The 15221-nt window shown below is 58.9% G+C and overlaps 1 long non-coding RNA gene across 1 annotated transcript; it reads right to left on the bottom strand.

Annotated features, from left to right (window-relative positions):
• Positions 1–5158: 5158 nt before the first annotated feature.
• Positions 5159–10866, bottom strand: LOC121479667. The gene is made up of 2 exons (XR_005984794.1): positions 10191–10866; positions 5159–6158 (listed from the first exon to the last, which is right to left on the bottom strand). It is a non-coding gene; the product is annotated as an uncharacterized LOC121479667 (long non-coding RNA).
• Positions 10867–15221: the final 4355 nt, after the last annotated feature.

Below are 15221 nucleotides of genomic sequence, written 5' to 3'. Positions count from 1 at the left end.
CCTGTGCTCAGGCACCATCGCCCGATGCCAGGTTTGGGCCAGGTCAGCTTTGCTCCATCCCCCCGAGGTGTTCCCTGGGGCTGGAGCTGCCTTTGAAGTCGGGGAGAGAAGATTGGTGAGCTGCTGCTGAGCCTACAGCTCTGGGCCCTCAGAGAGGCAGGGAGGGTCTCCCCTTTGAGCCCTTCCTCGGGGGCTGAGGTGCTGACATATTAGTTGTCAGAGGGCAGGTGCTTCCCCCTGGCCGAGTCACCAGGCGCCCCGGGCTGCGGGGTGGCCGCCCTGCTCAGCTCCGAGAGCACAGCCCCCGTGGGCCGTTCACATAGAATCCAGCAGGCGTGGTGCCCCCAGCCACCCCCACGTCCGCCCCAAATTGTGTGATGGTGGCCGCTGTCCCGCCTTCTGGGGTCGGGGTCCCGTTCCCAGCTCAGACTGGCCAACCTGAGGCCTCGGGGCATTCAAGTGAGGCTTCGCCCGGAGCCCGGGATGTGGACAAAATGACCTCGGGAGGTAAGTCCTCATGAGCGGTGGGCGCCGGGAGACCCAGGCCTCTCCTGGAGCAGTAGGAGCACGGAGGGGAGCGGGGAAAGCCGTGAGGTCGCCCGATAGCCCCACGCGGAGAAGGACACCCCATGTGAGCACCCAGTGGGGCGGGGCTCCCGGTGGGGGCCAGGCGAGTCCGCACCAGTGTCTATACTCCAGTCTCCGGACCTGGGGCTCTTGGGGGCGGGGAGCCCCGGCCACCACCGTGACACTTGTGCACGGGAACTTGCTGGAATCTGAAATGGGATCCTGACCCAGATGGGCTCAGGAATTTGTTTCCTTTCCTTTTTCTCCTTCTTAGGGAAAGCTTAGTTCACTGTTGGGGATGAAAAATAACAACCAGATGAACGAGGGAAGGATCATCAGGAATGATAAATAACACGCTCCAGATGTGGCTCCAGGGAGCGGCCTCGGAGTAGCCCCGGCTCCAAGCTGTCACCTTGCGGGGAGGGGCCCTCGGTCCAACGAGGCGGCGGCACCGCAGGTGTCTTCAGGGTGTGCGACTCCGTTTCTTGGAGGTCCTTATTGGTGACGAACCTTCATCCCTTGCTGTTGGGGGATCCGTCCAGAAGTAATTCATAGTTCATAAGGGTTGTCTTGAGTATCCTGTAGACCAGTGATAGGGTCCAGCGTAAAAGGGGACGCCGGAAGCGTTTAGTGAGTAGAGGCGCGTACGGAGTAATACGTCCTTCTGACATGACCCTGGCTTGTTCTCCTGTGTTTGTCTAAAAAGCGAATCACAGGTATATGTCCTGCGTTGTATCCTATATAATAAAATAATGTGGGGCGGCCTGGGTGGCTCAGTGGTTTAGCGCCGCCTTCAGCCCAGGGCATGATCCTGGAGACCCGGGATCGAGTCCCACATCCCCTGCATGGAGCCTGCTTCTTCCTCTCCCTGGGTCTCTGCCTCTCTGTCTACCTGTGTCTTTCATGAATAAATAAATAAAATCTTAAAAAAAAATAAAAATAGAATCATGTATTACGATGTTGGAGGCTGTATGCTCACCACTTGCTCCTCCTGCTGCCACAGATGATTGCCCCGATGACATGCATCGTGTTTGCTTTTGCCCAGAAAAGGCGGGCATAGAGGCCTGGGGCCGACCCAAGGGGAGACTCCGTACAGTTGCTCAGGGAGGGGGTTTGGGTCCCCATCTGCACCCCTCTCTGGACTAGCTCTGTGTTCATCCTTCCAGAAGATTCGGCCAACGGGGCAGAGCGTGCTCAGCCCTTTAGCGTGGGGAAGGTTACATTTCTTAGCCTGGTTGCCTGTCATTCACCTGCAAAAATCAGCACTGAAGTCTAGGGGAGGGAACCCGCTGGCTTGTGAATTCGGTAAAAATGCCTTTTTCACAAAAATGAATCTACACAGCGAACCTGTTTCCAGCGGTCAGGAGTTAACCCAAACGGGGACCTCCCTAGCTGGAGAAGGGTCCATTCCTGGAGAAAGCCCCGGTACGCAGAGGGGGGCAGCAGGTCAGGGAGCCTGAGCGCCAGCGTCAGGAACACTGGCCCTCTCCGGGAGGGGCTTCTCTGTCCCTTGGGAGACACCCCGTTCCCTGGCTTGAGCTGGGTGCGTGGAGGTGGCAGTGGGTGCGATCACCTGGGCTGGGGCGGCGGGAGGAGGGAATGACCTCCAGGAGGTCTAGCCAAGCAGAACGCTCAGCGCTCCTTCGCTGATAGACCGAGCTGCAAATCAGGAATTTATTAGGAGCTGAGACTCATTTTCCCACCCTTTATGGCCCTGACGACTCACAGCCAAACTCTGGCAAGGGGCTTCCTCATGGTTTTAATTAGACAATTAATTTTTTATTGGGTCGTTTGATTTCCGGAGCCGATTCCACTCTCCCTCTCATCCCCCACCTGCCTGCCAGCTGTGAACGGCCAAGGGGAGACGGGGCGGGCTGGGGCGTCAGGGAGGGGTGCCGAGAAAAAAGCCTCCTTCTCCCTTTGAGCTGATGTGGGAGCCAGTGGGTGGGGAGGGGGCCGCGGGCCTGGCTCCTGAGACACTATCCAGAGCTCCGAGCTGGGCTTGCAGGCGGCACAAAGGCCTCCGCAGCTCCTCCCGGCTCGCTCTCCGCTGGCGGGCTAATTAGTCACCGGGCGGCTGGGGGGGCTGGGGGGCGGCTGGGGGCGCGGGGAGCAGAGCCCGCAGGCAGGCGGCATCTCTGTGGTCCCTCGGGTGGTGCCTGGAGGCTGTTTACCCTCTACCAGGGGATTAGGAGCCTGTATGAGTTAGAAGGGCAGGGAGAGGCCGGGGGCTCTCCCCCCACCTGCTTGGAGCCTGGGGCGGGGCGCTGAGCCAGCAGGAGAAAAACAAGTGGGAGAAACGTGTGTCCAATCAATCTGCCGTATTGATCTCCCTGGCGGCGGCGGCCTGCTCTTGAATGTTGAGCCTCTCCACTCCCGCTTCCCCTGCCACTGCCCCTGGTCACATAGGAACCTGGCTCAGAGAGGCGGGGAGAAGGAAAGAGGGGACGGACGCGGGTTCTAGGGCTTCGGGCTGGGGTGCCCCGTGTGCCACAGGCGTTCTCTGGGAGCAGGGGGTGTCCCCTCGCCATTCCCAACCATCCCCGTGCTCCCGCCTGGACTGGAAAGGAGGCTAGACTCCAGGAGGAACTTACCAACCGTCGGTGGCAGAAAGGAGCAGCCCCCTCTTTAGTTTCCTGACTTGGCAAGGCCGTTTTATTGAGAGCCGCGTCGCTCAGAGGCCTTAAAATGGAATTGTGGGGAGTGAGAGGAGAGGACTGTTTCCTCAGGTGTCCTGTTGGTGGGGACATTGTCACTTGTTGTTCCAGCATGAGGACTCCTGAAAGTGTGCAGACACACGCGCGCGCGCACACACACACGCTGACGTGGCCACTTGGAACCAAACCGACAGGCATCTGCGGACCCGAAGTGGGCGCAGAGGAGGGTCTGGGGACAGGGCCGGGCCGCACCGAGAGAACAGGGCCCGGAAGACCAGGCCGGGAGGCGCCCCAGGAGCCCTGGGGAGGAGGGATGCGGCCCCGTGTGGGGTGGACCGCCCAGCTCCACCGCACGTCCGCGGGGTCCACACCAGGAGACGTGCTGGTGCACATTCACCCCACGTCGCGAGGGCCCGGAGACCTGAGGGCCCGCAGCCAGGTGAAGGCCTCTGGATGGGAAGTTGCTCTGCAAACAGATGCTCTTTTTCCAGGACGACTCACAGGGAGCGATCCCCCCTCTGCTCGGGCTTGAGGAGGCCCCTGTCAGCAGCGAGGGGACACCTGGGCGCCCCGTGACAGCCTACTGCCGCCCAAGCCGCGCATGATGGTCCCGGAAGCCACGGAGCGGAGGCGATGTGTACGGGGTGGGGGGGCCAGCAGGCCCCAGGTCCCCCGGGCACTCGTGCTTCCAGGCGCTTCTCCAGCTGGAAGTGCTGTGGTGGGGGGAGGTCGGGATCCACCCGTGGGGAGCGGGGAGGGGAAGGGAGCAGCCAAGGAGAGAACGTGGGAGCCGAGAAAGAAAATGAAGGCCCCGCGAGGGAGAGCAGGCTAACAGAGCCACACAAAGGGAGGCAGAGAAGGCCCCGTGGGAGCTGGGGGACCCGCAGGCAGCCGGGGGGCAGGGCACAGCCTGCGGAGGGTCAGTAGCGGAAACAATCGGCCGCAGCGAGGGGACGGGCCGCAGGGAAGCGGCGCTTGGCTTGCCAGGCGGAGGACAGGGGTGGCCCTGGACCCCGCGCCTCCCAGCCCCCAAGCTTCCAGCACCGTCCTCTTGCCCTTTCCCTGAGCCCAGGGCGGAGACTGACGGGACTGCGGCTTCTCCAGGTCCTGGGTGGATTTGAATAATTAAGTCATCTGGATTCTTATGATTTACCATTTTCAATGATAAATAGACAGCGCCCAAGCCAGCCAGTTGGCAAAACTCTGGCTGCTAGTTATAATTTGTCAAGCTGCCAGCAGATTCATGTTTTATGCTAATGGAGAGAGACTCATTGACTGGGGGAGGCAGTGACCGGGTCAGCGCTTTCCTCAGGCACCCCAGGGGTCGGGAGGTCGGGGGAGAAAGGCCGAGGCTGGTATGGATTTTCTGTAAGGGTCAGGGTAATTTTATAATAATTCAGCGGGTACGCAGGCTCTCGCATGCACAGAGGGTCGCGTATGCAGCGGGATGCTCGGATCTGTGTGCAGCCTGCCCCCCACGCGGGCGTGCACACGCACCTGCAGCCCGGTGCGGGAACGCTCGGACCCCACCCCCCGCCCTGCAGTTCACCTGATGGGCACACGCTGTCACCTTCGGGCACATGGTTCCGCCAAGGCGAACCCCAAGCCCGCTCGGCGCCCCAGAGAAGCGTGTCCCCCCGCGCGGCGACAGCGCACGCCTCAAGGACGGGAGGCGCCTCTGCAGGCCCCTTTGCCGACCCCCCCCCCCCCCCCCCCCCCCCCCCGAGCGAACCGCTTGTTTCAGGGCTTCCCGGTCTGCCCATCCCGCTGTAGGTTTCTGGCTCCCATTCTGATATTTTTCCAGGGGGGAAAACAAATGAGGCCCAGGGCCGTCCTGTTTTTCAGCCAAGGGGGTCTGGGTAGCTGGAGGGGAGGACAGGGGCCCTGAGACCAGGCGCAGGGAGGGCTGCAGTGAGAATCCGCTGAATCCAGACTTTCTTTTCCATTGATTTATTTGTGTATCTGTGCACACGCGCTGAGGCCTCACAGTGGCAGGAATTGCTCTTGACAAACTGAGGTAGAGGTGATGCTTTACACGTAGTAGGTACTAAATGAATACTAGTGGATGGCCAGCTGGCACTGCTGACTTGGAGACGGAGAAAACTGCTCATTTCCCTTCCAGTCCTCTACCTCAACGAGCCTTTGTATCACCCCCGGCCAGAGACGAGGTGGGGGTCCGCGTGGACTTCTTACTCCTTTTTTTTTTTTAAATTAAGTGCTATGCCTAGTATGGCCTTGAACTCGTGACCCTGAGATCAAGAGCCCCATGCTCCACCAATGGAGCCAGCCAAGGCCCCCAAGACCTCCTATTCCTTGATGCAAGAAATCTGGGCCTTCGGTATGATTTAAAAAAACAACAACAAAATGCTAATTTTGTACCAATTGAAGCAATCTGGTCTCAACTCTGACCACCGGTGCCCTGCAAAATGGATCAATGAGCAAGGGAGAGGCGAGGCAGGCGCAGCTGCCCTCCCGCCCAGGAGAGAATTTGAATTCACCGACAGTTGCTTGTGAGCAGGGCTGGAAGCTGCAGCCGCTTACCAGCAGCGGCTTTAGGGTCTGCTGGGCGTGCAGGAACGGGCTCGGGGGAAGGGGAGGGACATTTTACTTTGAAATCAAGTAAGAAAATCCCAGCACAGGGAGGTGAGCAGAGGCCGAGGCAGCAAGGAGAGCCCAGTGGCACGAGTGACTTGCGGTGTCGGCCCGGAAGGCGGCTGTGACGCTCGGGTCCGCGTCCGCGGAGGGCAGCAGGTTCTCCCCTTCCCTGCGGGGCCGGTTGGGGCAAGGAAGCTCCTTGGAGCACAGTCTGCATCCCTTTCACCAGGGCCTGGAGCATGAGGTCTCCCTTCTTCGCCGGAGCGGATGTGCAGAGCCGTGGGCCTGGATCATCGGGTGCTCCCGGGGAGACAGCCAAGGGCCCCGGAGCCAGCCAGCCTGTCCGTGGGCAGGAAGGGGGCCCCTGCGCGGTCAGGCGTGGGGAGACAGGCTTTGCTTCTCCCCTAGCGCGAGGCTCTGGCCTGCATCCCTGACCTCCTGCCCCAGCTCCCCAGCAGCCAAGGCAAGGGGAGCCCCGTAGGCCTCGCTCAGCCCGGGAGAGAATGGTCTTGGGGGCACCAGCAGCTCTGCCCCGGGCAGTCGGGCACATGGATGAGATGGGAAAGATTTTCCGGGGTGCGCCCCGGGGATGTGACGGCTGATGGAGAAACCAGCTGATTCACCCTGCACCTGAGTAGCGAAGCTTCCTCCCTGTCTTGACCCCCGACTTCCCATCCCCACACCCACATCCCCCTGAGGCACTCCCGAGGCACCTCGTGTTAGCCTGCCGGAAGGTGGAAGGTCTCGGAGCCAAGCCCTGGGGTACAGAGACAGGGCGAGAGCCCGGCGTGGGCTCCGTGATACGGGAAGCAGAGCTCAGAGGGCACGGAAGAAGGAAGGAAGGGAGCAGGGGGAGGGAAGCAGCGGCGGGAGGGGAGGGGTGCGGCGGGGTGAGGGGGAGAAGCTGGAAGCCAAGCCCCCCCCCACCCTAGAGGAACTGCAGGGTTCCCCGGGGACCCCCGAGCCAGCTGGTTGTCTGAGGGCCCTCCAGCCCATCCCAAGGCCGTGCTGCCCTGGAAGGTCGGCCTGACCTCAGTGACTTTCCCCTTTCCATTATTGGGAAACAAAGGAGTCACCCAACTGGCTTTAAGCAACCCTCTGGAAAAAAGAAAAAAAAGAAAGCACCCCCCAATCAAGCCGGGCAGTGTCCCCGGAGCGTGAGCAGGGCCCAACAGGCCGCAGACGCACAGCAGGCCCCTCGCCAAACGCCCTCTTCGTGTTTACCCGAGGTCAGGGCGATACCCTAGGATCCACCTGCCCGGGTCGGAAATGTCCTCGTTCTCTTTCAAGAATGCGCGGCTTCCCTGGCTCCTCCGGCACCCCAAAACCTCACACCAAGCCTTTTACAGATTAGTCCAACCCTCTGTGAGGTGGAGAAGCCCCCCGGCCCTGGAAGCAAGTTGCCTGGGGCGCGGAGACTTCTCTTCTCACCAACGAAGAAAATGAAGATGCCCTTCCTGTGGGTGGGGGAACCAGGCCCTCTCCTCACCCCTCTCTCACCTGCACAAATATGGGCCAGGCCCACCCAAATTACGGAGGGCCCCCCAGCACACAGGACTCCCTGACCTACGATCCACTGAGGCCCAAGGTCGCTGGAGGCGCCTGGGGGGGCAGGCGTGGAGGCTGAGGCCTCTAGGCCGCCGCCTCGCTCCCTATCCTGGTTTTGGAACCGGATCTGGACCTGCTGGGCCTTGAGGCTCGTGGGGCCAGGCCTGAGGCAGGTGTGGCCACAGAACAAGTCCTTCCCCAGGTCAGGCAGGTGCTTCCCGGAGAAGCCCTGGTGGTGAAGCTCCACCTCCGTCCCCGGGGTGGGGGGTAGCTGGTGGGGAGGCTTCGGCCCAGGTAGCCTGGGGTGGGCCAGTGCGGCGCCCAGGAGCCTGGGGACCCCAGCGAGGCCACAGCGGGCCTCCTTCCCCTCCTCCCTCCCTCCTCCAGTCGGAGCCTGGCCTGTTAGCCGGTTTCCTGCTCTCCTTTCTTTCCTCTTTCTGTCCTTTATTGCTCCTTTCCCCCCTTTTGCTTTCTTTCTGCCCCACCTTCCCCGCTTCCTCTCCCTCCTCTCCGCCTTCCCTCTCTCCCTTCGGTTTCTCTTTTACTTTCTTCCCTCTCGCCTCTCCCTTCCCTTACTCCCTAGCTCCCCTTCCATCCCTTTGTATTCTCTTTCCTTCCTTTCTGTCCTTTCTCCGTCTCCCCAAACAAATGAGCTCTGCTTCTTGGTCTTGTCCTTTATCAAACCGCCTTCACGGTCACCCCTCTCCCCGCCCCCCCACTCTCCGGGAGGCCCTCCCTCGTCCTAGCACTGAGGGTTTTGGAAATCTCTCCTTCCCTCGCCAGTCTTTTATCTTTGTCGTTCTCAAATTTTCCAGTCCTTTGTGCTGTTTCCTCGACCTCTTTCTCTCTTCCTTTGTTTCTAAATCCTCTCTCTGCAACAGGCATCTAGCAAAATCCTGCCCCCTCCCCAGGTAGGGGCTCCGTCCTGGGCCAGGCCAGCCATCCTTCAGGCCATTCTTTGTCAACTTCCCTCCACTTGGGGGCCAATTTCAAGGGTCCAGGAATGGGGCTGTTCCCCCTAGTTGAGAAGTCAGGGCTGAGTCCACAGCTCCCTGCTATAGGCTCAGAGGAGCCTTACCAAACTGTCGTCTCTCCATCAATCCTAATAAAAAAGAGAGAGGAAGAGAAGGAAGGACGGAGTAAAAGAGAGACAACCCTGCAGACCCTGGGAGGAGCGTCGTGTGCTTGTTGGGGAGGCAGGGGCAAAAAGAGCTGGGTTCATCAAGAGGGTGGCAAATAGAAGCCCCAGTTGGCTTCCCCGGCAATTCTGGGATTAGGGTGGGATGAGATGTTCCTTCCATGCCCCTGCTCCGGGCTGGAGAGGTGTAGGGCCATAGAATGGGAGGAGAGAAAAGGGCTTAGTTTTGGGGTATCGATCACCTTCATGTCTGCCCCTGGACAGGTCCTTCTCAAGGCCCACAGTCCGGAGACCGTGTCCCTAGGCAGTGCCGGCCGTGGCTGCGGCCTCTTAAGCCTCTCAGCGCAGCGGGCCCAGCTCCGGGCTTCGGGCTCTGGGAGGAGCAGGTGCCAGCAGAGAAACCCCTGGCACCGCCAAACAAAGGCCTGGGCCGGCCAAGCGGCCTCTGGAGTTGGGACTGAGTGCCAGCCAGGGACACCAGCGCTGGGGTGAGGGTTGTCCCTCCTGGGATACACAGCCCCTGCCGGCCTCGCCAAGAACTGGCCCAACTGTGCCTGCTGCCCCTGCCCGGCTGTTCACGAACCTCAGGTGCCACCGAGACCGTCAGACCCAGGCCAGGCCTCCGGGTCCTACACCCGGGGCTCCAGAGCTCCCGCCCCGCCTGCCTGCTGACCCCACTCTCTACCAGGGAGGCCCAAGTTCAGCTGCGCCCTCTGAAACCACCCTCTGCCCTTGACTCCTTTTAGGAGAGACATCTCTTCCTGGGGGGCGGGTAGGTGGGGGGCTTCCCTTGTGTGTGTGGATGGGGGGCAATCTCAGCCCTGCCCGGGGTAGGGCCTCCTTTCCTTGCCCTCCCTCCAGTGCTGGAGAAAGAAAGAAGATTGTGCAGGGGGCGCTGGAGGTGGGGTTGGGGGCGGTGGGGGGGGGGGGGTGGGAGATGCATCTCTGGATCCTAAGGGGTTTAGGAGGAAAGAAGAAATTTGGGAGTTGTTCCCTCTCTGTGTCCTCCTAACCTAAACCAGCGAGAGGTCCGGGGGCAGGGGCTGAGGTGGTCTCCAGCTGAGGCTCCCACCGTAACCCCGCCCCGGCCTCCTCCCCCAGCTGGGGAGAGTGGGAAATGGCTATTTTCGGCTGGTACTTCTCGCCTGTCTGCCCAGACCCCTATGGGGATCTCCAAGCGTCCCTAAGAGTTTGCTGGGTGGGCAGTTCGGGGACGATAATCCACCCTGATGGGGTCACAGGCGCTGCATCCTTCCTTCAGTACCCGGGGCACAGCGCTCCCCCCCTTAACCCTCAAACCCTGACCCTGCTCCCTGCTCCAGCTTCCCTCAAAAAACTTTTCTGAAGTTCCCGCAAGTTGCACTTGGAGAAGGAAGGAGTCACCCCAGCCTGTTCGGGGCTCAGGCCCCGCTGCCTCCCGTCCTCCCCAGGTGCAGAAGCGACCCCTCTGCCACCGCGGTCCCCAGACCCGGGGAGGAAAGCCGCTCTGGACCCGCTTACCCGACAGACGCCTGCCCCAGCCCCAACGCCTCCGAGGGAGGGCGGGCGCCTTGTGTCTCCGCAGGGGACAGGCTGGCGCCTTGTGTCTCCACAGGGGAGGGGATGCAGTAGGACAGATGGACGGAGGGAGGGAGGGATGGAGGGAGGAGGGACAGGCGACTCCAGCTGCGCCCCCTCCGGCTCACCTGCTGGGGCGGCTCCTCTTGGTGGTATCCGCTCAAGTTTGTTCACCTGCTTCCAAGTGTCCCAGGAGGGACGCAAACTCGCGGCGGGTGACAAGGTGCCCCCAGGGCGCGGGCGCTGATGCGGAGCGAGCCCCAGGGAAGCACCTTCCGCGGGTGGGCCGAGGCCGGATCCGGAGGGAGGCCCTGGAGCAGCGCCCGGCGGAGCGGGGCGGAGAGGCTGCGGGGATGGGGGCTGCGGGGATGGGGGCTGCGAGGACCGCCCCGCGCCCTGGCGACGCCTCCTGCCTCCTGCGGTCCCTGCCCTCCCGGGCGTGCCCAGGCCCCTGCGTCCTCTCGGCCTCCTGGGGCGGCCACTCGGGCCGGGACGAGGCGGAGACCGGGAGGCCCTCCCGAGGGGGCGACGAGACCCCCGTCCTCAGCCCCTCCCCAGCCCCGCGCCCCCTCCCCTGCCCGGAGCCCGGGGACGGACCGAGGACGGCAACCAGAAAGCCCATCGATTGGGACGAGGGACCACGTGGTGCGGGGCGGGCCAATGACCAGGACGCCCGGGATGAGCTAATAATGGAAGCGATTTGTAACTTTCAGTAGCGCCCGGGCCGGTGGCGGGAGGGAGACGCGCCGGTCCTCGCGGGCCTCCCCGGGCCTCCCCGGGCCTCCCCGGCCTCCAGCCCGCCCGCCGCCCGCGCCTCGGTCCTCCCCGCCCCGGCCCTCCATCCCCCTCCATCCCGCTCCTCCCCGGCCCTCCATCCCCCTCCATCCCTCTCCATCCCGCTCCTCCCCGCTCCTCCCTAGCTCTCCATCCCTCTCCATCCTCCTCCTCCACGACCCTCCATCCCTCTCCATCCCTCTCCATCCCGCTCCTCCCCGCTCCTCCCCAGCCCTCCATCCCTCTCCATCCCCCTCCTCCCCGGCCCTCCATCCCTCTCCATCCCTCTCCATCCCTCTCCATCCCTCTCCATCCCTCTCCATCCCTCTCCATCCCTCTCCATCCCTCTCCATCCCTCTCCATCCCTCTCCATCCCGCTCCTCCCCGCCCTCCCCGCCCGGCCCGCTCCTCCGCCCGCCAGCCCGCCCGGACCGCGCCAGGTAAGCGGCCTCCGCGCTGAGCCTCCCGCACCTGCAGGCCCGGCCCCTCGCTGCCCCGCGGCCACGCTAAGGCCGCTTCTGCTTGTCTCTTACTCGGAAAGGGACCAGTCCTTGTACTCATTTACTTTTTTGTATCATCTCTTTCTGATTTAGGGGAGGATTAGGTCCGTTTTTAAGATACCTTTCTGGGGTGGGGGGGAGGGCGAGTGGTACTTTTGAGATCAATTTTATATTTTCTTCTTTTGGGGAGGAGCATTCTACTTACGGGAGTTTACTTTTCTTTGGGGACGTCACACCTTCTGTTTTTGCAAGTTTCACTTCTCTGAAGGTGCCAGTTTCCCGCCTTTCTCCATCCCATCCTCCTTTTTTTTTTCATCCCATCTTCCAATTTCACTATTTCTAAGTAATCACTTAACAGATTGCAAGTTTCTTTCTTTCTTTTTTCCTTTCTCACTCATTTTTTATGCTATTGAATCTCCATGATTTTTTTTTCTCTGTGTGAAACAGTTTTGTGTTGATTTCTCTCTCTCTCTCTCTCTCTCTCTCTCTGTTGTTGGGTAAATTAATTTATTGTTTGGGAAACTCTATGGGGGTGTGTGTGAACAAAATGTCTTTGGATTAATTCCAATCATTCCTCTTGTAAAGAATAATTTCCTTTTAGTGTTTTATGCCTTACCCTCATTTTTATTTTAATCTCTCAGTTTTGTTCTATTTTACCTCCTTTTAAAACCTGACTTGTTCTTTAAATTTGATCTTTTATATGTTAAGCCATTTTTAAAGTTTTTATTTTATAAACTTCACCATTTTATACATTTTCTTGACCTTCCCCAGCCCCCCTTGCACTCCTTTCTCCTCCATCTCTGGATGCTCACCTCCAATGTCCACAATTCCCAGCTTCAATTTTGACTCGCCCTCCCAGCCAAGGAGGGACACTTAGGAAGAAGAAATGTCCTGCTTGGGTCAAAGCTACATTCAGAGCTCTAGGTCTGGGTACATTTGGTAGGACCCCAGAGCCTGCAATATTAGAGAAAGCAGAATTTCTGTTTGACTTTTTTTAGTCTGGGGCTGAGCTCTTTCTCCTTGGCTTTATTCTGTGCAACTCTTTGGTACACAGAGTTGAATTTTTCATTCTCATCTTTTCTCTAAATTCTAAGAAAGTACAAGCAGATTTTTTTTTCTCCCCTAAACGTAAGCTGCTAGCTCAGTGTACGCCTGTTGGGTTTCTTACCTTCTGGAAGAAGATTCCCAGGAGAAACACAGTGTTTAGTCCTCTCTTTTACTTGGGACTAAGGTGGAGGTGGCAGGGATTAGGGCACCCCATTTTGATCTCGACCTTGGCTTGAATGAACACAAAGAAGGAGGAGTGAGCTGGCCTGGGGACTTGATCACTTCTGGTCATTGTAGTCTGGTTTAGGATAGTCTGGGGTAAATCTCGGCTCTGAGGAAATTCCTTTTTTTTTTTGTTTTTTTTTTTTTAGCATTACTGTGAAGTAAACCCTCAAAATAGTGTGATAGGGTTGAGCCTCTTTGGATTCACTGCAGGCACAAAAATCAAATTACAAGAGTAACCTGTTCCCCAGAGATCCACCTCCTGTGACTTTGTCCTCTTCTCTGAGAGAAGCAGAACCCAACTCAGCAGAAGTAAAACTGCCACGGCCCCTCCCCTCTGACTTCCCCAGCTCCGTTGTCACATTGACATTCTGGGCACATTTGGCCCAGCCCCCGTCCCCACATCTCCCAAGTATGAATCTAAATTACTATTAATAAGGGGCCGCTCCAAGTTAATTGGCATTAAAAGAATTCATTTCAATTTGTTAATATTAAATGAACGCTCTGCACTTTAGCTCCCTTCTTCGCCCTGGATTCCCAGATGAGTGATGGGAAGTGGGGGCGGGGGAGTCGAATGAGGATTTTATTTCTGACTCTCCAACCGAGCCATTGTGGGGCCTCCCGTGGGGGCTCAAGAGCTAGGCGCAGTGGGGGCCTGATTGGGGGGATGTCCCATGGTCTTTTTTTTTTTTTGTGAAATTCATCTGATTCTGTGGGAGCTGAAGGAGATGGATCAAAACGTTTGTAGGTTGTAGTAGGGAAGAGGGGGGAGTGAGATTGGGGGCAGGGGGGGAAAGAAAGGGACAGAAGTGAATGGAATGGTGGGGGCTGTGGGGGGTAAAGCAGAGCTGTGAAGGAGGGTGCTAAAGCCCATCCAGAGAAGGAGGAGCTGGGGTGCGGGTGGGAGACGTGGGGCAAAGCAGCTGGAGTCTGAAGCTGTCTAGCTGTGTGACTTCAGGCAAGTTGCCTGACTTTTCTCTGCCTTAACTTTCTTTTTTTTTTTTTTTTAAGATTTATTTATTCGGGATCCCTGGGTGGCGCAGTGGTTTGGCGCTTCCCTTTGGCCCAGGGCGCGATCCTGGAGACCCGGGATCGAATCCCACATCAGGCTCCCGGTGCATGGAGCCTGCTTCTCCCTCTGCCTATGTCTCTGCCTCTCTCTCTCTCTGTGTGACTATCATAAATAAATAAAAATTAAAAAAAAAAAAGATTTATTTATTCATTCATGATAGACATAGAGAGAGGCAGAGACACAGGCAGAGGGAGAAGCAGGCTCCATGCAGGGAGCCCCATGGGGGACTCGATCCTGGAACCCCAGGATCACGCCCTGGGCCAAAGGCAGGCGCCAAACCGCTGAGCCACCCAGGGATCCCCTGCCTTAACTTTCTTGATCTGTACACCTGGGATCATTTGAACAGTAGCCACTTCAGGGGGTTATTTGGGCTTAAATGAAATACACGTGATGTTTTCCAAGTGCTCGGCAAACAGCAGCTGCGGGCGGCGCCAGCTCTTATTCCGCCCGAGGCTGAGAGCCTGGATTCTGGAGCGGGGCCTGGTTTTGAATCTCAGCCCTGCCTCGGGCTGGACGCATGATCTCCGCGAGTGACTTAACCTCTCCAGGATACAGTTTCCTCATCTGCAAGATGGAGTTAGTGGTCCTAGTGAGTCTGTGTTAAGTGCCTCAAACAATGTCAACGGCGTGGGCAGCATTATGTACACAGCAGTTGTTTTTTTTTTTTACTTTTTTTTTTTTTTTTTATGATAGTCACAGAGAGAGAGAGAGGCAGAGACACAGGCGGAGGAAGAAGCAGGCTCCATGCACCGGAGCCCGATGTGGGACTCGATCTCGGGTCTCCAGGATCACGCCCCAGGCCAAAGGCAGGCGCCAAACCGCTGCGCCACCCAGGGATCCCTACACAGTAGTTATTAATGTCGCTTTTTTGATCCAAGAAGGTTGGAGACAGAGGCGTGGAACCTCGTAGAGGTTGAGCTCAATGGGTTCTCTAAGACCGGGGTCAGATCAACATCCCCCCATCCCTGGGTTTGGTCCAACAACTGGGGCACACGTGGTGAGAGTAGAAGAGTGAGCCCCTGACACCAAGGGGGCTGGGGTGCCTGAGTTCTTTCTTGGCCTCTGCTGTGGCTCTTGGGTTGGGGGTCCCTCTCCGTGCCCAGACTTTAAGGGTCACTTCTTCCCACCCCCTACCCGCTCTCTGCCCCGTGAGGGCCTTGGTGGGGGAATTACCTTCTTGGTCCAGTACCTCCCTTTGGTAGAGAGTCAGTCCCTGGAGTGTGGGCTGGGGGTGTGGAGGAGAGCACAGGACACTGATGTTCCCTAGGTCCCCTCAAGCTATGAGCCAGCCCCCACACACCCAGCCCCTCCGGAGGGGTCCAAGGAGAGGTGACTTGCCAGAGTCATAAAAGTGGAAAAGTGGAAAGTGGCAAAGCAGGAATCTGGACTCTCATCTGCCTCATGACTAATCTGAACCCCCTTCCATTGCCGCACACTGTCCGAGGTGGGGGGTCGGGCTCTCTGAAGGGAGAGACAGGACACTTGGAAAGTTGTGGAAAGGCGGAGGCCTTGGGGCAGTGAGAAGATGGGGGTGGGGAGTGGCC

This window comes from Vulpes lagopus, chromosome 21 (assembly GCF_018345385.1).
Source record: "Vulpes lagopus strain Blue_001 chromosome 21, ASM1834538v1, whole genome shotgun sequence".
NCBI classification, from domain to species: Eukaryota; Metazoa; Chordata; class Mammalia; order Carnivora; family Canidae; genus Vulpes; species Vulpes lagopus.
The sequence above is the reverse complement of the archived record's forward strand: the minus strand, read 5'-3'. Positions and strand labels throughout refer to the sequence as shown.